This window comes from Oryx dammah, unplaced genomic scaffold (assembly GCF_014754425.2).
Source record: "Oryx dammah isolate SB20612 unplaced genomic scaffold, SCBI_Odam_1.1 HiC_scaffold_5, whole genome shotgun sequence".
Taxonomy (NCBI): domain Eukaryota; kingdom Metazoa; phylum Chordata; class Mammalia; order Artiodactyla; family Bovidae; genus Oryx; species Oryx dammah.
In genome coordinates this window covers 68,687,085-68,713,075 of record NW_024070189.1, presented here as the reverse complement: position 1 = coordinate 68,713,075, position 25,991 = coordinate 68,687,085, and the positions used below count along the sequence as shown (strand labels likewise).

Here is a 25,991-nt window from a genome sequence, read left to right as displayed (position 1 = left end):
CTCTCTCTCTCTCTTTTTTTCTCTCAAGCGTGGTACAGATCTGGTGCTGCTTGTAGAAAGAGAAAAAACATCTCTCAAAGTGTCTCAAAGATTTTTATTTAAATATTGCATGGGAAAAAAATGGCAGAAAGTAATTTCATTTCACATGTGTAAATAAATGTGTATACATTTCACATGTATAAATAAATCATTGCATAAATTGTATCATTTCTACTAATATATATTATCTCAGTAAAGAAATCATTAAGAATGTCCAGTAGGCAAAACAAATGTTGAGGAAGGGGGAACCACTGAAAATGACTTTGCATTTTATTTTCTAATCAAGTTTTTCTGTTACACATATATAAAAAAAGTTAATTTCAAAGTGACAAAAAAATCTACGGAGGTATTGATTTGTAGACCTTCAACTAAAATCATTTTTTGTAAATATCATAAACACTATGATTATGTGGACTATTAATATCCATGCAATTAAAATTAGAAAATTAAAGAATAATTAGTATTGCCAATATGTTCAAGAATATATAAAACTGGAACACCATATTTCTTTAAATATTCATATACACATAGTGATTTATTTAAATTTTAAAAATAAAAATTATTATTAATGAATAGATTTGGTTCGTTTTAGGCTCACATTCAGACACTCTCAGCGTGCATCATGCAAAGTTGCTTCAGTCGTGTCCTACTGTCTAGGGACTGTAACCCTCCAGGCTCCTCTGTTCATGGGGATTCTCCAGGCAAGAATTCTGGAGTGGGTTGTCATGCCCTCCTCCAGCAGATTTTCCCCACCCAGGGATCAAACCTGTGTCTATTATGTCTTCAACATTGAGAGGCAAGTTCTTTGGGGCTACCTGGGAAGCTCCGACACTATCAGACCAGGTTTAATTTATATTTTGTAGGCAAATTTAATTTTATTGAAGTATACTTTCTGTGGGCTTCCCTTGAGGCTCAGCTGATAAAGAATCCACCTGCAATGCGGGAGACCTGGGTTCGATCCTTGAGTTGGGATCTCCTGGAGAAGGGAAGGGCTACCCACTCCAGTATTTTGGCCTAGATAATTCCATGGACTGTATAGTCCATGAGATCACCAAGAGTTGGACACGACTGAGCAACTTTTACTATACTTTCTGTGGAGAATACATATTAATGTTGATATTTAAATTATTATGATTTTGAAGTTATGAAAACATCTCCATATTTATTTTTTACTTATAGAAACACTTTGTCAGAGCAAATAAAATGACATTCATTCCTTTGGGCTTCCCTGATGGCTCAGGCGGTAAAAAAGACTCCCACAATGCAGGAGACCTTTGTTCATTCCTTTACTCAACAGTTATTTGGATCAATGTTTGTATATAATATGTTTTCAAGTTTCTAGCATTCATTAAAATTTATATACCAAGGAATAATACACTGCTTCCAACTCCAAGGTAGTTTATACTGAGATTGTGCATAAAATTATACACACTCAGATAATATAGGCAAAATAAGGTAAATGCCTAAGGAGGTGTGGGAAGCATGTCTTAGTTTCACTGAACTGTGAAATCCCAAACAGGTCCACAGTGGTTTAACAGAACGCAAATTTTGAATTTTTATTTTTATTTTTTTAGTTTCTCAGAGGGCTTGCTTTTGAAAAGGAGCAGAGATTGAATCTTTAAGAATTATGAAAACAGGAGATTTTTAAATAGTAGTTATAATAATCAAAGGACTTCCCCAGTGGCTCAGGGGTAAAGAATCCACCTGCAATGCAGGAGCCATGAGAGATGTGGGTTTGATCCCTGGATCTGGAAGATCCTCTGGAGGAGGGCATGGCAACTCACTCCAGTATTCTTGCCCAGAGAACCCCATGGATAGAGGAGCCTGAGGGGATTCAGTCTATAGCATCTCAAAGAGTTGGACTTGCCTGAATGCACACACATAATAATCAGAATCTCTAATTAAAATATAATGTAACATACTTTACCAACAACTGCTCACCAACTATCATGTAAGAATTTCTCATTGCTTGCATCTTTGGCTTTTTGTTCTAATCTGTTTTTGTTTGTTACATTTCCTCCAGAAAGACCACTGTAGACAGAGGAGATGGATGCCTACAATCAAACCACAGTGACTCATTTTATCCTCATAGGGCTTTCTGATCACCCAGAGGTGCGCTACCCCCTCTCTTTGTGGTCTTTACCATCATCTATCAGGTCATTGTTGGGGGAAATGGGGCCATTCTCTTGGCCATTGGAACTGAGAAAACTGCACACACCCATGTATTACTTTTTGGCAAACCTGTCCCTCTTAGACATCTTCTGCCCATCAGTTACTGTTCCCAAGATGCTGGAGAACCTCTTGACTGAGAAGCACAGCATTTCCTTCACTGGGTGTGCTTTGCAGCTTTATTTTCTGGTGGCCCTTGTGGGAACTGAAGTCTTCCTTCTCTCTGTCATGGCTTATGACAGGTATGTGGCCATCTGTTTCCCTCTTCGTTACACCCTCATCATTACCAAGGTTCGCTGTGTCCAGCTGACTGCTGGGACCTGGACAGCAGGATTTCTCAATTCCCTCCTTCATACAGTATCTATGTTCCACCTTTCTTTCTGCAAGTCCAACCAAGTTAACCAGTACTACTGTGACATCCCACCAGTGCTGGTCCTCTCATGCTCATCCACTTATGTGGCAGAAATGCTTATTTTAGTGGAAGGAGGTATCTTGGGGATCAGCTCCTTTTTGGTTACTTTTATCTCATACTTCTACATTGTATCTACCATCCTAAAGATTCAGTCCACAGATGGGAAGCATAAAGCCTTTTCCACATGTGCTTCCCACTTTCTGGTGGTTTGTTTATTTGGTGGCACGACAGTATTTACCTATGTATGCCCTGATTCCAGTCAACACTTCCCAGCAAGAGATAGACTCATCTCCATGTTATATGGAATTATTACTCCAATGTTAAACCCCATGATCTACAGCTTGAGAAATACAGAAGTGAAAGGAGCACTTAGAAGGGTCTTATGTCATAGAGTATATTCACTGCAAGTATAATATTAAAAGCAAATGACTCAAAACTCAATTTATGATGATTTCATAGAAATAATTCATAGAATAATTTTCAATTAAGGTAAGTGTATATGGAATGCAAACTTGTCTACACATGGAAATTTTTATATACACATATGTATAACATTAGTTATGTCTATCTATATATCACTATCTTCCTGAACTAGAAACATTAATTTTATCATCCAAAAGTTGATATTTTCTGAAAGGAAGCAGAGAACTGTTAATAATTACACACATGTAACATGTATAAACTGAACCTGTCTAACTTAGATCTGTTATCATATTCATATCTATATATCTGTACTTTTATCTTTTTTGAATCTATATTTATGTATAAATGGTACCTATACTTTCCTTTATTTGATAGACTACAAATAAAGTATCCTTATGTTATGACATTTATCTTTAGTGTTTTCATTTAATTCTTCTTCCTCTTCAATTTTAGCTTCCACTTATTCTGTATTTCTCAGTTTCTCTGTATTTTCCTATGAGCCTTTCCATTCTCAGTTCTGCCTGTGCCTTCTAGGAATGCACTTAGTTTTTTCTGTCTCTGATTTAGATATTTAATTCAGCTCACTGTATTATTCCCATCTTAGCATCAATATGGTCATTTACACAGACACAAACACACACACACAAGGACATCTATTAGCTACCTTGTATTTTATTATAAATTTTACCCTGCTACTTAGACTGAAATTCATGAAACTAGACTTTGCTTTGCCTTAAAGTCCAGTACTTTTGTTCCATTTGCCTAGAGAGCTATAGTTTCTGACTGTAGATAGCCCATCATTTTCAGTGCATTCCCTTTTCTTGTCACATGTAGAGATGGGAGTATTTTCTTTATCTCCTACTGCTTTAAAGTCAGAAGTCATGTATAATTTTCTTAATAATTTTCCCCATCCTGGAAAACCTGATAGCTTTCAAAATTTAGTCTCCAGTCTGGCGATCACAATTACTATGTCACCAAATCTCTGTGTTTCTATTCTCTTTTCACTCTGTCACATAAGTGCCTTCTAGCTTTCTCTTATCTGGATTCTGTCTATTAATCACTAAGTGAGGAAAAGGTCAGTTTTCATTCCAATCCCAATGAAAGGCAATGCCAAACAATGCTCAAACTACTGCACAATTGCACTCATCTCACACCGTAGTAAAGTAATGTTCAAAATTCTCTAAGCCAGGCTTCAGCAGTACATGAACCGTGAACTTCCAGATGTTCAATCTGGTTATAGAAAAGGCAGAGGAACCAGAGATCAAACTGCCAACATCGGCTGGATCATTGAATAAGTGAGAGAGTTCCAGAAAAACATCTATTTCTGCTTTATTGACTATGCCAAAGCCATAAACTGTGGAAAATTCTGAAAGAAATAGGAACTCCAGACCACCTGACCTGTCTCTTGAGAAACCTGTATGCAGGTCAGGAAGCAACAGTTAGAACTGGACATGGAACAACAGACTGGTTCCAAATAGGAAAAGGAGTATGTCAAGACTGTATATTGTCACCCTGCTTATTTAACTTATATGCAGAGTACATCATGAGAAACACTGGGCTGGAAGAAGCACAGGCTGGAATCAAGATTGCCGGGAGAAATATCAATAACTTCAGATATGCAGATGACACCACCCTTATGGCAGAAAGTGAAGAGGAACTAAAAAGCCTCTTGATGAAAGTCAAAGAGGAGAGTGAAAAAGTTGGCTTAAAGCTCAACATTCAGGAAACTAAGATCATGGCATCTGATCCCATCAGTTCTTGGGAAATAGATGGGGAAACAGTGGAAACAGTGTCAGGCTTTATTTTTTTGGGCTCCAAATCACTGCAGATGGTGATTGCAGCCATGAAATTAAAAGACGCTTACTCCTTGGAAGGAAATTTATGACCAACCTCGACAGCATATTCAAAAGCAGAGACATTACTTTGCCAACAAAAGTCCAACTAGTCAAGACTATGGTTTTTCCAGTGGTCATGTATGGATGTGAGAGTTGGACTGTGAAGAAAGCTGAGCCCTGAAGAATTGATGCTTTTGAACTGTGGTGTTGGAGAAGACTCTTGAGAGTCCCTTGGACTACAAGGAGATCCAACCAGTCCATTCTGAAGGAGATCAGCCCTGGGATTTCTTTGGAAGGAATGATGCTAAAGCTGAAACTCCACTACTTTGGCCACCTCATGCGAAGAGTTGACTCACTGGAAAAGACTTTGAGGGTGGGAGGGATTGGGGGCAGGAGGAGAAGGGGAAGACAGAGGATGAGATGGCTGGATGGCATCACTGACTCGATGGACATGAATCTGAGTGAACTCCGGGAGTTGGTGATAGACAGGGAGGCCTGGCGTGCTGTGATTCATGGGATCAGAAAGAGTTGGACACGGCTGAGTGACTGAACTGAACCGAACTGATGTAATAACATCACTAATAAGGTAATCTTACATAACTAAAATGGAGAAGGCAATGGCACCCCACTCCAGTACTTTTGCCTGGAAAATCACATGGACGGAGGAGCCTGGTAGGCTGCAGTCCGTGGGGTCGCTAGAGTCAGACACGACTGAGCAACTTCACTTTCACTTTTCACTTTCATGCATTGGAGAAGGAAATGGCAACCCACTCCAGCACTCTTGCCTGGAGAATCCCAGGGACGGGGAAAGCTGGTGGGCTGCCGTCGATGGGGTCGCACAGAGTTGGACACGACTGAAGTGACTTAGCAGCAGCAGCAGCAGCAGCAGCAGCACATAACTCAAAAGGCATGTATCACTTCCTCCACTGGATTGCCATTGGTTTCTTAGTCATTTTCAAAATTATGCCAAATATAGCATGATTATTTGTATTTATGCCACATGAAATAGTGTCTTTTAATTTCAAGGCTGCAATCACCATCTGCAGTGATTATGGGATGCCCAAAAATAATGTCTGACTTTGTTTCCACTGTTTCCCCATCTATTTCCCATAAACTGATGGAACCAGATGCCATGATCTTCGTTTTCTGAATGTTGAGCTTTAAGCCAACTTTTTCACTCTCCTCTTTGACTTTCATCAAGAGGCTTTTTAGTTCCTCTTCACTTTCTGCCATAAGGGTGGTGTCATCTGCATATCTGAGGTTATTGATATTTCTCCCGGCAATCTTGATTTCAGCTTGTCCTTCTTCCAGCCCAACGTTTCTCATGATGTACTCTGCATAAAAGTTAAATAAGCAGGGTGACTATATACAGCCTTGATATACTCCTTTTCCTATTTGGAACCAGTCTGTTGCTCCATGTCCAGTTCTAACTGTGGCTTCCTGACCTGCATATAGGTTTCTCAAGAGGCAGGTTAGGTGGTCTGGTATTGCCATCTCTTTCAGAATTTTCCACAGTTTATTGTGATCCACACAGTCAAAGGCTTTGGCATAGTCAATAAAGCAGAAATAGATGTTTTCTGGAATTCTCTTGCTTTTTCCATGATCCAGCGGATGTCTCTGGTTCCTCTGCCTTTTCTAAAACCAGCTTGAACATCTGGAAGTTCACAGTTCATATATTTCTGAAGCCTGGCTTGGAGAATTTTGAGCATTACTTTACTAGTGTGTGTGATGAGTGCAATAATGTAGTAGTTTGAGCATTCTTTGGCATTGCCTTTCTTTGGGATTGGAATGAAAACTGACCTTTCCAGTCATGTGGCCACTGCTCAATTTTCCGAATTTGCTGACATATTGAGTGCAGCACTTTCACAGCATCATCTTTCAGGATTTGAAATTGTTCCAGTGGAATTCCATCACGTCCACTAGCTTTGTTCATAGTGATGCTTTCTATGGCATACTTGACTTCACATTCCAGGATGTCTGGCTCTAGGTGAGTGATCACACCATTGTGATCATCTGGGTCCTGAAGCTCTTTTTTGTACAGTTCTTCTGTGTATTCTTGCCACCTCTTCTTAATATCTTCTGTTCTGTTATTTCCCTCTGTTTCTTTGCTTTGATTGCTGAGGAAGGCTTTCTTATCTCTCCTTGCTATTCTTTGGAAATTTTCATTCAGATGTTTATATCTTTCCTTTTCTCCTTTGCTTTTCGCTTCTCTTCTTTTCACAGCTATTTTTAAGGCCTCCTCGGACAGCCATTTTGCCTTTTTGCATTTCTTTTCCATGGAGATGGTTTGACCCCTGTCTCCTTTACAATGTCATGAACTTCTGTCCATAGTTCATCAGGCACTCTATCTGTCAGATCTAGTCCCTTAAATCTCTTTTCACTTCCACTTTATAATCATAAGGGATTTGATTTAGGTCAGACCTGAATGGTCTAGTTATTTTCCCTACTTTTTTCACTTACTACTTGGAAGAAAATTATGACCAACCTTGGTAGCATATTAAAAAGCAGATACATTACTTTGCCAACAATGGTCCATCTAGTCAAGGCTATGGTTTTTCCAGTGGTTATGAATGGATGTGAGAGTTGGACTGTGAAGAAAGCTGAGCATTGAAGAGTTGATGCTTTTGAACTGTGGTGTTGGAGAAGATTCTTGAGAGTCCGTTGGGCTGCAAGGAGATCCAACCAGTCCATCCTGAAGGAGATCAGTTCTGGGTGTTCATTGGAAGGACTGATGCTGAAGCTGAAACTCCAATACTTTGGCCACCTCATGCGAAGAGTTGATTCATTGGAAAAGACTCGGACGCTGGGAGGGATTGGGGGCAAGAGGAGAAGGGGATGACAGAGAATGAGATGGCTGGATGGCATCACTGACTCTATGGACATGAGTTTGAGTAAACTCCAGGAGTTGGTGATGGAGTCACATACAGGGAGGCTTGGTGTACTGCAATTCATGGTGTCACAAAGAGTCAGAAACAGCTGAGCGACTGAACTGAACTGAACACATGAAATAGAGTAAAAGACATTGAGATAACATTGTTTGGAATTAATTACATTTCCTAAAATTCATCAATGACCTGATATACATCCTCCACAACATACAAGGATGTTAATATTTGTGGTGGGTCAACTATATGTTACTTAATTTTAGAACAAGTGAGATCATACATACATACCTGAAATAAGAAATGAAGTAATAAACTACTTAACCATTATAAATTTCAGGCTTGTTTTGTTTCTTATTCCTCATTTTATTCTATATTTCCAAGTTTACATGTGTTATGAAATAACAAAGGTTTCATCATATAGCAACAGAGTACATAGCATTTGTTAAGATAATCATTTAAAATTGAATAAAATGTTAAGAATTCAACAAATTGTTCATTTTACAATCAGATAACCAAATATTTATATTTTACCACTTACTTGAGCACAATATTCTTTAAAGATACTGGGGTTATATCTCTGTTAGTAAATCTGGAAACAATTTCTATCCTGTTGAAAACAATGGATCTCCCATCAATTTGCCATGAATCAGACTTTGACCAATAGTGGAAACAGTTGTTGAAAAAAATTTTCTTATTATTTTTACATATTGTTTAATGAAATTCATCAACATTTGGAAAATCTACATAACTCATCCAACCAGTATTTTCCAAATGACCTCATGATCTTACAAAATCCTGCATAGGTAAAATTGCAATATAAACTAATGTATACTATTGTAACAGAGTACAAAATTTTCATTGATATGATTTCAAATTGCATTTATCTCTTGTTAGACTTCCACATAGTATCAAAATTTTTAAAAATGTGAAAAAAATGTTCTGGAATTTTCTATGCTTATTTAACATAAAAAATTGTAATTTGAGTTTCTTCTCATTAAGTGAAGAAAAAAATGTTCTTAAAGTACAAGTAAAACCCTAGAGTTTGTCTTTATATTCCTTTGTAATGTTTTGGATGAATTGTGTAATACCCAAGATCTTAAAATTGCAAAATATTGAAACTGATAAGCAAGGTGTAAAGAAAACCCTCAGAATGGGAGAAAATAATAGCAAATGAAATAACTGATAAAGGATTAATTTCCAAAATATACAGACAGCTTATACAACTGAATACCAGAAAAACAACCCAATCAAAAAGTGGGGAAAAGACCTAAACAGACATTTCTCCAAAGAAGATATACTGATGGGTAACAAACACATGAAAAGATGCTCAACATCGCTCATTATTATAGAAATGCAAAACTACAATGAGATATCACCTCATACCAGTCAGAATGGCCCTCATCAAAAAGTCTACAAACAATAAATGCTGGAGAGGGTGTGGAGAAAATGGAACACTCTTGCACTGTCAGTGGGAATGTAAACTGATACAGCCACTATGGAAGATGGTATGGAGATTCCTTTAAAAACTAGGAATAAAAGCACCATATGACCCAGCAATCCTTCTCCTAGGCATATATCCTGAGGAAACCAAAATGGAAAGCGACACATGTATCCTTTCATTCAATGCAGCACTATTTACAGTAGCTAGAATATGGAAGCAACCTAGATGTCCATCAACAGATGAATGGATACAGAAGTTGTGGTACATATACACAATGGAATATTACTCAGCCATAAAAAGGAATGCCTTTGAGTCAGTTCTAATGAGGTGGATGAACCTAGAACCTATTATACAGAATGAAGTGAGTCAGAAAGAGAAAGATAAATACCATATTCTAACACATATATACAGAATTTAGAAAAATGGTACTGAAGAATTTATTTATAGGGCAACAGTGGAAAAACAGACATAGAGAATAGACTTATGGACATGGGGAGAGGGGAGGAGAGGGTGAGATGTATGTACCATATATGAAATAGGTGGCCAACAGGAATTTGCTGTATGGCTCAGGAAACTCAAATAGGGTCTCTGTATTAACCTAGAGGGGTGGGATGGGGAAGGAGATGGGAGGGAGTATCAAAAGGGAGGGGATATATCTATATCTATGGCTGATTCATGTTGAGTTTTGACACAAAACACTGAAATTCTGTAAAGCAATTATCCTTCCATAAAAAATAAATGAATTTTAAAAATATTGAAACTGGATGAAGTTACTGGATGACATGCTCTCCCCTGCTTGAAAGTATTGGACTGTTTAAATTTATGGTTGGCAATACTTTGATAAAGGCATATCTTTTCTCTTGAACATATATCGCAGTTTCTTGTCCTTGAATAAAAGTAAGGGATGGATATACCTTTTTTTATTCCCTCTCCTCTCTAGAAGTAAATTTAAGAAAATTGAAATTGTATCAAGCATCTTTTCTGACCAAAAAAAACCCGTTGAGATTATAAATCGACTATGAGAAAAAAATGCAAAAAGAAAAAAGAAACCAAACAACTCCACAAAACCACAAAGGCTAAGCAGTATACCATTAAACAACCAATGGATTACCGGTATAGTCAAAGAGGAAGTCAAAAAATATATAGAGACAAAATGAAAACATGATGAACCAAAACTTATGGGATACATCAAACGTGTTCTAACAGGGAAGTTTATAGCAATACAAGAAAAATACCAAATAAGCAATCAAATGTTACACCTAAAGCAAACAAAGAAAGAAAAAACAAAATCCAAAGGTAGTAGAAGGAAAGAGATCATGAAGATCAGAGCAGGAATAAATGAAATACAGACTGAAAAGATCACTAAAACTAAAATCTCGTTCTTTGAAAAGATAAAACTGATAAACCTACAGCCAAATTGATCAAGAAAAAATGGGAAAGGACTCAAATAAAATTAAAAATGAAGAAGGAAAGTTACAACTGACACAGCAGAAATACAAAAGACCATAAGAGACCGCTGCAAACAGCTACATGCCCATAAAATGGATAACCTAAAAGAAACCAAGAAGTTCTTAGAAATGTAGAAACTTCTAAGACTGAACCAGGAAGAAATAGAAAATATGAACTGACAAATTACAAGTACTGAAACTGATTTTAAAACTTTCAACAAACAAGTCTAGGACCAGATGATTTCACAGGTGAATTCTAATAAAAGTTTAGAAAAGAGTTAACACCTATCATTCTGAAACTCTCCTGAAAAATTGCAGAAGCAACATTCCCAAGTTCATACTGTGAGGCCACCATCACCCTGATGCCAAAATCAGATAAAGATAACACACAATAAAAATCGAGCCAATCTCATAATGAATTTAGATGCAAAACTACTCAAAAAAAGTACTAGCAAGCCAAATTCATAAAAAGATCACCATGATCAAATGCACAAATCAGTAAGTGTGACACACCATGTTAACACACTGAAGACTAGAAAAAAAATCATCTCAATTAATGCAAAATAAGCTTTTGTAAAATTCAACATTCATGATAAAAAACTCTCCAGAAAGTGAGTGTAGAGGGAACATGCTCACGATCGACTGCTCAGTCGTGCCTGACTCTGTGCACACTATGGACCAGAGTCTGCCAGGCTTCATTTTCCATGGAATTTTCCAGACAAGAATATTGGAGTGGGTTTCCATTTCCTACTCCAAGGGATCTTCCTGATCCAGTGATTGTCTTCTGCATTTCTTGCATTGGCAAGTGGATCCTTTACCACTGCATCACCTGAGAAGCACAGAGGGAACATACTTCAACATAATAAGGTGGGTACAGGCTTCCCAGGTGGTACTAGCAGGAAAGAACCTGCCTGCCAGTGCAGGAGACATAGGAGAAGTGGGTTCAATCCCTGGGTCTGGAAGATCCTCTGAAAGGAGGCATGGCAATTCACTCCGGAATTCTTGCCTTGAGAATCCCATTGACAGAGGAGCTTGCCAGGCTATAGTCCATAGGGTTGCACAGAGTCAGACATGACTGAAGTGACTTAACATGCATGCAGGAACGTGACAGCACCTTACAGCTAACTTCATACTCAATGGTGAAATGCTGAAAACATATAATCTCAGATCAGGAATAAAGCAAGGAGGTCCACTTTTACTTTTATTCAACATAGTTTGGAAGTCCTAGCCATGGCAATTAGAAAAGAAAAATAAAAACAATACAAATTGGTAAAGAAGAAGTAAAACTGTCACTATTTACAGATGACATGATATACATTTTTGTTGTTGTTTAGTCACTCAGTCGTGTCCTACTCTTTGCAACCCCATGGACTACAGCAAGCCAGGTTTCTCTGTCCTTCACCATCTCCTGGAGCTTGCTAAAACTCATGTCCATTGAATCAGTAATGACATCCAACCATCTCATCCTCTTATCATTCCTTTCACCTCCTTCCTTCAGTCTTTCCCAACATCAGGGTCTTTTCCAGTGAGTTGGCTCTTCACATCAAGCGGCCAAAGTACTGGAGCCTCAACCTCAGCATCAGTCCTTTCAATGAATATTCAGGACAGCTTTCCTTTAGTATTGACTGGTTTGATCTCCTTGCAGTCCAAGGGACTCAGTCTCAAAAGTCTTCTCCAACAGCACAGTTTGAAAGCATCAGTTCTTCAGGACTCAGCCTTCTTTATGGCCCAACTCTCACATTCATACATGACTACTGGAAAAATCATAGCTTTGACTAGACAGACCTTTGTTGGCAAAGTAATGTCTCTGCTTTTTAATATGCTGTTGGAGAGGAAATGGCAACCCACTCCAATACTATTTTCTGGAAAATCCCATGGATGGAGGAGCCTGCTAGGCTACAGTCCATGGGGTTGCAAAGAGTTGGACATGATTGACTGATTTTTCTTTCTTTTCTTTCTAGGTTGATAATAGCTTTTTCTCCAAGCTATGATCTTGGAGTAAGCATCTTTTGAGTACATGGCTGCAGTCACCACCTGCAGTAATTTTGGAGCCCAAGAAAATAAAGTCTGTCACTGTTTCCCACTGCTTCCCCATCTATTTGCCATGAAGTGATGGGACCAGATGCCATGATCTTCATGTTTTGAATGTTGAGTTTTAAGCCAGTTTTTTCACTCTCCTCTTTCACCTACATCAAGAGGCTCTTTAGTTCCTCTTCACTTTCTGCCATAAGGGGTGTCATCTTGCATAATTGAGGTTGTTGATATTTCTCCCAGCAATCTTGATTCCAGCTTGTGCTTCATCCAACCCAGAATTTTTTTCATTCTTTTTTTCCTGTATTCTATTTAGTGGCAGTAATTTTCACCATTCTGTCTTTCAGGTCAGTTGTCCATTCTTCTGCATCAATTATTCTGCTATTGATTTTTCCTGGTGTATTTTTCATCTCTATTTATTTCTTCCTTTGTTCTTCCAGAGCTTTGGTAAGCATTTTCTGCATCTTCTCTATTTCTTTTCTGAGATCTTGGATCATCTTCTCTATCATTATTCTGAATTCTTTTTCTGGAAAATTGCCTATCTCCACTTCGTTTAGTTGTTTTTTTGGGGGGTTTATCTTGCCTCTTTATCTGGAACATGACCTTCTACATTTTCATTTTGACTAACATTCTGTGTAATGGTTTTCATTCTAGCAGCTGTGGGATTGTGGTTCTTCTTACTTCTTCTGTCTGCCCTTGGGTGGGTGAAACTAAGGGGCTTGTGCAATCTTCCTGATGGAAGGGATTTGTGGTGGGAAAAACTAGGTCTTCCTTAGGCCCCAGTGGTAAGGGCCACACTCAGTAAAACTTTAATCCAATTGTCTGCTGATAGGTGGGTTTGAGCTTGTTTAACCTGATGCTACCCAGCTCCTGGGTCTATGGGATCTATGGTAGGGTTAGTGGTGACCACCAAGAGGATTTATACCAAGGGGCTACTTCCAGGACCACTGCTACCAGTGCCCCCATGCCTGTGGCAGGCCATTCTTGACCCATACCTCCACAGGAGACCCTTCAACACTATCTTGCATATCTGGTTTAGTCTCCTGTGGGGTTACTGCTCTTTTCTTTTGGGTCCTGATGCATGCAAGATTTTGTTTGTGCTCTCCTAGAGTGGAGTCTCTTTCCTCCAGTCCTGTGGAAGTCCTATAATCAAATTCCACTGACCTTCAAAGTCAGATTCTCTGGGGAATTCCTACTCCCTTTTCCAGATCCCCAGCCTGGGAACGCTGATGTGGGGCTCACAATCTTCACAACAGTGGGAAAACTTCTTTGGTATTATTGTTGTCCAGTTTGTGCACTGCTCACCCAGTGTATATGGGATTTGATTTTATCATATTTGTTCCCCTCCTACCCACTCCAGTGTTCTTGCCTGGAGAATCCCAGGGATGGGGGAGCCTGGTGGGCTGCCATCTATGGGGTCATACAGAGTCAGACACGACTGAAGTGACTTAGCAGTACATTTTCATTGTAGTTTATTCTTTGTCTTTGAACATGGATTATCTTTTTTTCTTTTTCTTTCTTTTTTTTTTTTTCTTTTAGTGAGTTGCAGCATTCTCCTGTCAATGGTTGTTCAACAGCTAGTTGAAATTTTGGAGCTCTTGCAGAAGAGATGAGTGCATGCACTTCTACTCCACCATCTTGAACTGAGATCTGATTTGTGGCAATATTTTTATGGGTTCATCTCTTGGAGTAATAGAAATAAGAATAACAATAAACAAACAAGATGCAACTGAACTTGAAAGCTTTTTCACAGCAAAGGAAGCCATAAGCAAACAACAAAAACAACAACAACAAAATGTCCTATAGAAGGAGAGAAAAGTTCACAAATGATGAGACTCTCAATAAATTAATCTCCAGAAGATACAAATATCTCATGCAGTTATTTCACATATATATATGAAAACACACCAAGCAAAAAATGGTCAAAAAGTCTAAAAAGACATTTCTTCAAAAAGACATACAGATGGCCAAATGCACAGGAAAAAAATGCTCAACCCCTAATTACTAGAGAAACTCAGATCAAAACTACATGAAGTATCACCTTATAGTGATAAGAATGGCCAACATCAAAAGTATACAAATGATAAATGTTGCATAGAGTGCAGAGAAGAAAGAACCCTCCTACACTCTTCGTAGGAATGTAAATTGGTTCAGTCACAATGGAGAACAGTATGGACGTTCCTTAAAAATGAAAAAATCAAACGACCATATGATTGAGCAATTCTGGGCATATATCCAGAGTAAAACATAGTTCTAAAGACATATTCACCTCAAATATTCACAGCAGCACTATTTACAATAGCCACAACACAGAAGCATCCTACATGCTCATCAATAGATTAACTGGTAAAGAAGATGTAGTTTATGTATATACAATGGACTATTTATTCCTCAGCCATAAGAAGAATGAAATAATGTCATTTGCAGCAATATGGATGGACCTAGAGATTATCATACTAAGTGAAGTAAGCCAGACAAAGAGAAATATAATATGATATATAAAAATTATACAAATGAATTATTTTAAAAACAGACATAGACTCACAGACATAGGAAACAAACTTATGGTTACCAAAGAAGATGGGGAAGGATAAATTAGGTGTTTGGAATTAAAGCATAAATAGCGCTTCCCTAGTGGCTCAGGTGATAAGGAACCTGCCTGCAATGTGGGAGACCTGGGTTCGATCCCTGGGTTGGGAAGATCCCCTGGAAGAGGGCATAGCAACCCATTCCAGGATTCTTACCTGGAGAGTTCTCATGGACAGAGGATTGTGGCGGGCTACAGTCCAGAGGGTCACAAAGATTCAGACATGACTGGGGGTCTAAGCACAGCACATATACAAAATAGATAACCAACAAGATTTTACTATACAGCACAGGGAACTATACTCAATATTTTAATAACCTATAATGGAAGAGAAAGTAAAAAAGAATCATATGGTAGCTCTAACTTTAGAGTTTAAGGAAAGAGTTGGACACAACTGAGCTACTGAAAACACACCTACACAAGGAGTCTTCATACTGTTCTCCATAGTGGCTGTACCAATTTACATTCCTAACAATAGGACTGGAGAAGGCAATGACACCCCATTCCAGCACTCTTGCCTGGAAAATCCCATGGATGGAGGAGCCTGGTAGATTGCAGTCCATGCGGTCGTGAAGAGCTGGACACGATTGAGTGACTTCCCTTTCACTTTTCACTTTCATGCATTGGAGAAGAAAATGGTAACCCAGTCCAGTGTTCTTGCCTGGAGAATCCCAGGGATGGGGGAGCCTGGTGGGCTGCTGTCTATGGGGTCGCACAGAGTCGGACATGACTGAAGTGACTTAGCAGCAGCAGCAGCAACAATAGGACTGCAGCTTGCTAGGCTTCCCTGTCCTTTACCATCTCCTGGAGTTTGCTCAAACTCATGTCCATGGAGTCAATGATGCCATTCAAACATCTCATCCTCTGTTGCCCTCTTTTCCTCCTGCTTTCAATCTTTTCAGTCATCAGGATCATTTCCAATCAGTTGATCCTTCACATCACGTGGTCAAAGTATTGGAGCTTCAGCTTCAGCGTCAGTCCTTCCAATGAATATTCAATGTTGATTTCCTTTAGGATTGACTGGTCTGATTTCCTTGCAGTCCAAGGGACCCTCAAGAGTCTTCTCCAGGACCACAGTTTGAAGGCATCAATTTGGAAGTACTCAGCCTTCTTTATAGTCCAATTCTCACATCCATACATGACTCTTGGAAAACCCATGACTTTGTCTATATGGACCTTTGTTAGCAAAATGATATCTATGCTTTTTAATATGCTGTCTAGATTTGTCATAGCTTTCATTCCAAAGAGCAAGGATCTTATAGTTTTATGGCTGCAGTTGCCATCCACAGTGATTTGGGGGCCCAAGAAAATAAAGTCTGTCACTGTTTCAATTGTTTCCCCATCTATTTGCCATGAAGTCATGGGACTGGATGCCATGGTCTTCATTTTTTGAATGTTGAGTTAAACCAGCTTTTTCACTCTCCTCTTTCACCTTCATCAAGAGGCTCTTTAGTTCCTGTGCACTTTCTACATTAGAATGGTGTCATCTGCATATCTGAGATTATTGATATTTCTCATGACAGCTTGATTTCAGCTTGTGCCTTATCCAGCCAAGCATTTTGCATGATATACTCTGCATATAAGTTAAATAAGTAGGTTGACAATATACATCCTTGACATACTCTTTTCCCAATTTTGAACCGATTTGTTGTTCCATGACTCATTCTAATGGTTGTTTCTTGACTGGCACACACATTTCTCAGAAGGCAGGTAAAGTGGTCTAATATTCCCATCTAAGAATTTTCCACTCTTTATTGTGATCCACACAGTCAAAGGCCTTAGCAAGGTCAATGAAATAGAAGTAGATGTTTTTCTGGAATTCTCTTACATTTTCAATGATCCAATGGACATGGGCAATTTGATATCTTCTTCCTCTGTCTTTTCTAAATCCAGCTTGTACATCTTTAAGTTCTCATAGTGTTGAAGCCTAACTTGAAGTATTTTGAGCATTAAAATAAGTGTAACTGTGCAATTGTTTGAACATTCTTTGGCATTGCTCTTCATTGGGATTGGAATGTAAAACTGACCTTTTCCGGTGGCCTGTGGCCACCACTGTGTTTTCCAAATTTGATGGCATATTGAGTGTGGTACTTTAACAGCAAATTCTTTTAGTATGCTAAAATTCCATCTTTTAGCTCAGCTGGAATTCCATCACCTCCACTAGCTTTGTTTGTAGTAATGCTTCCTAAGGCCCACTTAACTTCACACACCATCATGTTTGGCTCTAGATTGTGGTTTTCCAGGTCATTAAGAACTCTTTGGTACAGTTCTTCTGTGTATTCTTGCTACCTCTTCTTATTTTCTTCTGCTTCTGTTAGGTCCATAACGTTTCTGTCCTATATTGTTCCCATCTTTGCATGAAATGTTCCTTTGGAACTGTGAATTTTCTTGTAGAGATCTCTAGTCTTTGCCATTCTATTGTTTTCCTCTATTTCTTCACATTGTTCACTGAAGAAGACTTTCTTATCTCTCCTTGCTGTTCTCTGGAATTCTGCATTCAGATGGGTATATCTTTCCTTTTCTCCTTTGCTTTTCACTTCTCTTTTCTCAACCATTTTGCCTTATTGCATTTCTTTTCTTGGGGATGGTTTTGATCACCGCATCCTGTACAACATTATGAACCTCCTCCATAGTTCTTCAGGAACTCTACCAGATCTAATCTCTTGAATCTATTTTCAACTTCCACTGTATAATCATAAAGGATTTGATTTAGGCCATACCTGAGTGGTCTTCATTCTTTCTGGAGTTGTTTCTCCACTGATCTCCAGTAGCATATTGGGCACCTACCTACCTGGGGAGTTCATCTTTCAGTGTCATATCTTTTTGCTTTTTCATACTATTCATGGGGTTCTCAAGGCAGAAATACTGAAGTGGTTTGCCACTCCCTTCTCCAGTGGACCATATTTTGCCCGAACTCTCCACCATGACCCGTCCATCTTGGGTGGCCCTACATGGCATGGCTCATAGTTTCATTGAGTTAGACAAGGCTGTGGTCCATGTGATTTAGATTGGTTAGTTTCCTGTGATTGTGGTTTTCAGACTATCTGCCCTCTGATGGAGAAGGATAAAAGGCTTATGGAAGCTTCCTGATGGGATAGACTGACTGAGGGGGAAACTGGGTCTTGATCTGATGGCCAAGGCCATGTTCAGTAAATCTTAATCCAATTTTCTGTTGATGGATGGAGCTGTGTTCCCTCCCTGCTATTTACATGGGGCCAACCAAGATGGAAGTAATGAAGATAATGGGGACCTCCCTCAAAAGATCCCATGCATGTACTGCTACACTCAGTGCCCCCAACCCTGCAGCAGGCCACGAGAGACTGCACTGGTCATAGAAGACTTCCTCTTCCAACAACACAAGATAAGACTCTACACATGGACATCACCAGATGGTCAATACTGAAATCAGATTGGTTAAATTCTTTGCAGCCAAAGAAGGAGAAATTCTATACAGTCAGCAAAAACAAGATTGGGAGTTAACTGTGGCTCAGATCATGAACTCCTTATTGCCAAATTCAGACTTAAATTGAAGAAAGTAGGGAAAACCACTAGACCATTCAGCTATGACCCAAATCAAACCCCTAATGATTATTCAGTGAAAGTGAGAAATAGATTTAAGGGACTATACCTGATAGACTGATGAACTATGGGTGGAAATTCATGACATTGTACAGGAGACAGGGATCAAGACCATCCCCAAGAAAAAGAAATGCAAAAAAGCAAAATGGCTATCTGAGGAGGTCTTACAAATAGCTGTGAAAAGAAAAGCAAAAAGCAAAGGAGAAAAGGAAAAATATATACATTTGAATACAGAGTTTCAAAGAATAGAAAGGAGAAATAAGAAAGATTTCCTTAGTGATCAATGCAAAGAAATAGAGGAAAACAACAGGATGGGAAAGACTAGAGATCTCTTCAAGAAAATTAGAGATACCAAGGGAACATTTCATGCAAAGATGGGCACATTAAAGGAGAGAAATGGTAGGAACCTAACAGAAGCATAAGATATTAAGAAGAGATGGCAAGAATACACAGAACTGTACAAAAAATATCTTCAGGACCCAGATAATCACGATGGTGTGATCACTCACCTAGAGTCAAACATCCTGGAATGTGAAGTCAAGTGGGCCTTAGAAAGCATCACTATGAACAAAGCTAGTGGAGGTAATGGAATTCAAGCTGAGCTATTTCAAATCCTAAAAGATGATGCTGTGAAAGTGCTGCACTCAATATGCCAGCATTTTGGAAAACTCAGCAACGGCCACACGACTGGAAAAGTCCTGGGGTCCAGCCCTGGTGGATCCAGGGTGATTCAAAGGTGGGGGGACAATCCAGGGTGATTCGAAGGTGGGGGGACGGTGTCGGCGTCTTTGGAAAAATACATATTTAATTACAGATATAGGAGTGATTAGAAACGGATAGTGTAGTGGAGAAAAGGAGGCTGAATCCAGATGGGAATTCAGCCAGAGAAACGAGAGCAAGAAAGAAGTGACATGGTGGAATCAGTCTTTCTGGAAACTGATCCGATTTCTTTATTTTTGGGTTTGCTTATATACCTTTGTTACACATAAGGATGAATACAGAGTCACGCGGGTGTCAGCAGTCCTGACCTTTATCAAAATCAGGTGCTTCACATAAATGTATAAAAAAAGGTTTCAGGGATATTACATCATCTGGCCATGAGTGAGACCTGCTGACATTTTATGATCCTTTCTTTCTGATAACCAAAAAAACTTATTTCTTCCAAGGGTGTTTTTTCTTAAACCAGGCACCACCCTCCAAATAAAGTTACATCCCTATAGGGTGAGGGTGTAGTGAGTTACAATCAAGAAATGAATTTATTTAACCCATGATTAATCTTAAAGGTTAATACCTATCTCTCCTATATGCTTGAAGGTTAACACTTATTTCTCTTATATGCTAGTTATATTCATTATAAGGGCAGGGAACATGGAGATTTAGCAGCAAACATCAGCCCAACAAATGAAAATCCTTTCACTAATGCTCCCCTTAAGATCTATCTAGTCTTAAGATAGTGATAAAGTTACATTTTTACATGGCAAGGACACAGGGATTTATAATAAAGTACAGTGATCTATTACAAAAGAGAAAATTCATTAACTCAAAAAGTCTAGAATTTCTAACATCAAAACTACTATATTTCCTTTTCTATATTCCAAATACATTGATTAATATATTCCCCGGTGCCTAAGGATATGGAGGCCTGGCGGCAATCATTGACTCAACAATGAGAAAAGCCCTATGCTAATTAAGACTTTCAAAATACTCCAAAACTCTGTGCTGTTGATGGTTAAGAGGTAGTAAACAATCATGTGGTAGTGGCAGGAGTATGGGTAATCCTGTCACACAAGCTAGTCTAGAGAGGTTTGACCTGAGACATCCTTGTCCCACCCAGGGGAGGGAATTAGCAGCAATTATTGACACAACAAATGAAAAACCCTTCACCAATATAATTCCTAACCAACCCACTATACTAATAATTTCCAACTCCCCCAAAGAATTTGCCTTTAGTAAGTCTAAAACATCTCATGCCTCTCAGGTTGGGAGGCTGTAAACAATCACATGTGGCTGGACGAACGTATATAGGTGGGCTAGATAACCTTCAGAGGAGTCCATAAGCTGAAACACTCTTGTCATGCCCAGGAATTTTTATTGCCTTGGAGCTGCACGTTTACTCCTTCTCCGAGAGAAATGGTTATGGGGGAGAACATAAAACAGACTCTGGTTTTGGGGTAGATGCTCGGGAACAGGGGGTTTCCTGAGGCTTGATCATGCCTTTGCGTATGCCAAGCCTCCTTCCTCATGACCTTTGCCATGGGCGGAGTTCCTCACGCTGGCTCCCAACAGAAAAGGTCAGTTTTCATTCCAATCCCAAAGAAAGACAATGCCAAAGAATGCTCAAACTACCGCACAATTGCACTCATCTCACATGCTAGTAAAGCAATGCTCAAAGTTCCCCAAGCCAGACTTCAGCAGTACATGAACTGTGAACTCCCTGATGTTCAAGCTAGTTTTAGAAAAGGCAGAGGAACCAGAGATCAAATTGCCAACATCTGCTGGATCATGGAAAAAGCAAGAGAGTTCCAGAAAAACATCTATTTCTGCTTTATTGACTATACCAAAGCTTTTGACTATGTGGATCACAATAAATTGTGGACAATTCTGAAAGAGATGGGAATACCAGATCACCTGACTTGCCTCTTGAGAAACCTATATGCAGGTCAGGAAGCAACAGTTAGAACTGGACATGGAACAACAGACTGGTTCCAAATAGGAAAAGGAGTACGTCAAGGCTATATATTGTCACCCTGCTTATTTAACTTATATGCACAAGATGTCATGAGAAACGTTGAGCTGGAGGAAGCACAAGCTGGAATCAAGATTGCTGGGAGAAATATCAATAACCTTAGATATGCAGATGACACCACCCTTATGGCAGAAAGTGAAGAGGAATGCAAAAGCCTCTTGATGAAAGAGGAGAGTGAGAAAGTTGGCTTAAAGCTCAGCATTCAGAAAACAAAGACTATGGCATCCGGTCCCATCACTTCATGTAAAATAGATGGAGAAACAGTGGAAACAATGGCTGACTTTATGTTTTGGGCCTCCAAAGTCACTGCAGATGCTGATTTCAGCCATGAAATTAAAAGACACTTTACTCCTTGGAAGGAAATTTATGACCAACCTAGACAGCATATTTAAAAGCAGAGACATTACTTTGCCAACAAAGGTTCATCTAGTCAAGGCTATGGTTTTTCCAGTGGTCATGTATGGATGTGAGAGTTGGACTGTGAAGAAAGCTGAGTGCCAAAGAATTGATACTTTTGAACTATGGTGTTGGAGAAGACTCTTGAGAGTCCCTTGGATTGCACGGAAATTCAACCAGTCCATTCTAAAGGAAATCCGTCCTAAATATTCATTGGTAGCACTGATGCTGAAGCTGTAACTCCAATACTCTGGCCACCTGATGCAAAGAGCTGACTCATTTGAAAGACCCTGATGCTGAGAAAGATTGAGGGCAGGAGAAGGGGACGATAGGGGATGAGATGGTTGGATGGCATCACTGACTCAATGGAAATGCTGCTGCTGCTGCTAAGTCGTTTCAGTCGTGTCCTACTCTGTTCAACCCCATAGATGGCAGCCCACCAGGCTCCCCCATTCCTGGGATTCTCCAGGTAAGAACACTGGAGTGCGTTGCCATTTCCTCTCCAATGTATGAAAGTGAAAAGTGAAAGTGAAGTCGCTCAGTTGTGTCCGACTCTTCGCGACTCCATGGATTGCAGCCTACCAGGCTCCTCCGTCCTTGGTATTTTCCAGCCAAGGTTACTGTAGTGGAATGCCATCGCCTTCTCCATCAATGGACATGAGTTTTGGTAAATTCCAGGAGTTGGTGATGGACCAGGAAGCCTGGTATACTGCAGTCCATGGGGTCGCAAAGAGTTGGACACGAATGAGTGAGTGAACTGAGCTGAACAGTCTAGTGGTTTCCCCTACTTTCTTCAATTTAAGTCTTTATTTTTCAACAATGAGTTCATGATCTGAGCCACAGTCAGCTCCAAGTCTTTTCTTTGCTGACTGTATAGAGCTTCTCCATCTTTGGCTAGAAAGAGTATAATCAAACTGATTTTGGTATTGACCATCTGGTGATGTCCATGTGTAGAGTCATCTCTTGTGTTGTTGGAAGAGGGTGTTTGCAATGACCATTGTGTTCTCTTGGCAAAACTCTGTTAGCTTTTGCCCTGCTTCATTTTGTACTCCAAGGCTGTACTTGCCTATTACTCAAGGTATCTCTTGACTTCCTGCTCTTGCCTTCCAGTCCCTTATAATGTAAAGGATGTCTTTTGGGGGTTTAATTCTAGAAGGTCTTGTAAGTTCTAATAGAACCATTCCACTTCAGCTTCTTCGACTTTAGTGGCTGGGGCATAGACTTGGATTACTGTGATATTTAATGGTTTGCCTTGGAAATGAACAGAGATCATTCTGTCTTTTTTGAGATTGAACCCAAGTACTGCATTACGGACTCTTGTTGATTATGAGGGTTACTCCATTTCTTTTAAGGTATTCTTGCCCACAGTAGTAGATATAATGGCCATCTGAGTTAAGTTACCTCATTGACATCCATTTTAGTTTATTGATTCCTAAAATGTCAGTGTTCACTCTTGCAGTCTCCTATTTGACCATTGCCAGTTTCCCTTGATTCATGGACCTAACATTCCAGGTTCCTATGCAATATTGTTTTTTTATAGCATCATACCTTACTTTCACCACCAGACTCCTCCAGAACTGGGAGTCGTTTCTGTTTTAGTTCAGCTTGTTCATTCCTTCAGGAGCTATTTCTCTGTTCTTCTCCAGTAGTATATTGGATACCTCCTGACCTGTGGAGTTCATCTTTCAGTATCATATCTTTTTACCTTTTCATGCTGTTTATGGAGTTCTCAAAGCAAGAATGTGGTTTGCCATCCCTTCTCCAGCAGATCACGTTTTGACAATACTCTCCATCTCCATATGGGTGGCCCTACATGGCATGGGCCATAATTTCATTAACTTATACAATGCTGTGATCCATGTAATCATTTTGGTTAGTTTTCTGTGACTGTGGTTTTCATTCTGTCTGCCCTCTGATGGATGAGGGTTTAAGAGGCTTGTGCAAGCCACTTGATAAGAGGGACTGACTGCGGAAAACTGGTTCTTGCTCTGGTGGGCAAGTAAATGGTGCCCAGTAAATCTTTAATCCAATTAATCTGCTGGTGGGTGGGACTGTGTTCCTCCCTGTAGTTTGGCCTAAGGGCAAACTAGAGTAGGAGTAATGGTAACCTCATTCAAAAGGATGGTGTGCATGCCACACCTCCCAGGACCACTACTGTCAGTGCCTCCACCACTATCAACCCCATGCCACTATCAACACCTGCCTCTGCCAGAGACTCCCAAACAGTCACAAGCAAGTCTGGCTCAGTCTCTTGTGGGGTCACTACTCCTTTCTCCTTGGTCTCCAAGGTTTTGTTTGTGTCCTCCAGGTGTCCATTGTTAGGTTGGTAGTAATTTAGATTATGAAGAAGAGAAGTATATACTCTCTATAGTCCTTATTATTGTTTTTTCTCTCTAAGGAAAAAGTGGGCATAATATAAACTATAAAGGAAATTGCAGTATGCACCTATGTAGGAGTGAGTAGTTTGCTTATATTTACTGAGCTTTTTTTCCAGCTAGTTCATTTTACTTTCTTTTTAGTGAATGTTTGGGTTTGTAATGAGCCCTCTGAATTGTACATTAAATTCTAGAATTTTAAAGCTAAGGTTAATAACTGGATGTTGAGAAAATGTATACATTTAAGAAATTAGTTAAAACTGAATACCATGAGTAAGATTTAGAGCAAAATTTCAAATATAATAGAATTAATGTCTTTATAAATACTTTAAGTTATAAAAGTTGTGCAGACTCACAGAAGTGTGCATCCAAACCCTTTATATGTGAAATGCTGCTGTATCTAATCAGTGTTTCTGACCTGGAAGTACATTCTCTAGAACTGGATCCATGAAACCATAAAGAACAAAGACATCACAAAGCAGGTGGAGATATTATATGTAACAAGAATATTTTTTCTTTATTATTTTGGCTATTACTTCATGCATTAAAAATGAAGGCTATAGAACTTATTATTTAGCAATATTGCTTTAATAAATATATTTTATTTGTAATTGATGTGCTAAATAATTTATAAATTTTGAATTTTCTTAAGAGCTAGCATTTTTTAGTGATTATTAGTGAATAATTAACTAATTTTTTTCTCTGTGTAGTTGAACCGTTAAGTGATTATTTGCTAAAGAAAAGAGCTTCATATATGATACAGCTGGTTTCACCATATGCAAAAGGGTAAGCCATATACAAATAATAAGAAAGTTTGTTTTCTAGGAAATTTCCAAAGAAGGCTAATCTTATGACATACATCTTAGTTCCTGTTCTCATTATATTTGGCTGCTTATGATAAAAAAGTAATTTCAACCTGTATTCTCTTCATACACTCATATGCTTATATTTATACCAATTAACTTCACAAACCAGGTGACAGATAACACTTCATGAGAATTTCTTTCTTTTTATTAACCCAATCTCTTAGATTAATACAAAGTGTTACAGAACTTCATCCTCAGCAATATATTATTTAAATTAAAAAACTCACTTATTTTTTTATTTATATATCAAACACCTAAACTTTAAATATGTTTGATTTAAAAGGAGTGTATTGTTAAAAATGAACAAAAGGTTCCTTCCCAAATGAACAAATTCTACATTCTATATGCCAAGACCCTAAGCTTAACCTAACGTACTTAAATGATAAAGTGCAAAGTTTAGCAAAAATCGATTATGTTTTAATGGAGAAGGAAATGGCAACCCACTCCAGTACTCTTGCCTGGAAAATCCCATGGACAGAGGAGCCTGGTAGGCTACAGTCCATGGGGTCATAAATAGTCAGACAGGACTGAGCGACTTCACTTCATTTCACTTCATTATGTTTTAAAAGACATATGTTGATTATGTATCCTTATGTAGAGCACCCTTATGTGTTTGTCAGGATAATTTTGACTTATTTTTTATAATCCTTGCAAAAAACGAAACAAATTAGTAAGTGTGGTTATAAAGAAAAATGAGTACTTAGTATAGAAATAATATTTACTATCTCAAAATATTTTCTTATAAAGTGCCTTCAAAAA

At 38.8% G+C, this 25,991-nt stretch overlaps 1 pseudogene; it reads left to right on the top strand.

Moving 5' to 3' along the window:
- Positions 1 to 2,085: 2,085 nt before the first annotated feature.
- On the top strand, positions 2,086 to 3,033 carry LOC120863789 (annotated as a pseudogene).
- The last annotated feature ends 22,958 nt before the right edge of the window (positions 3,034 to 25,991 follow it).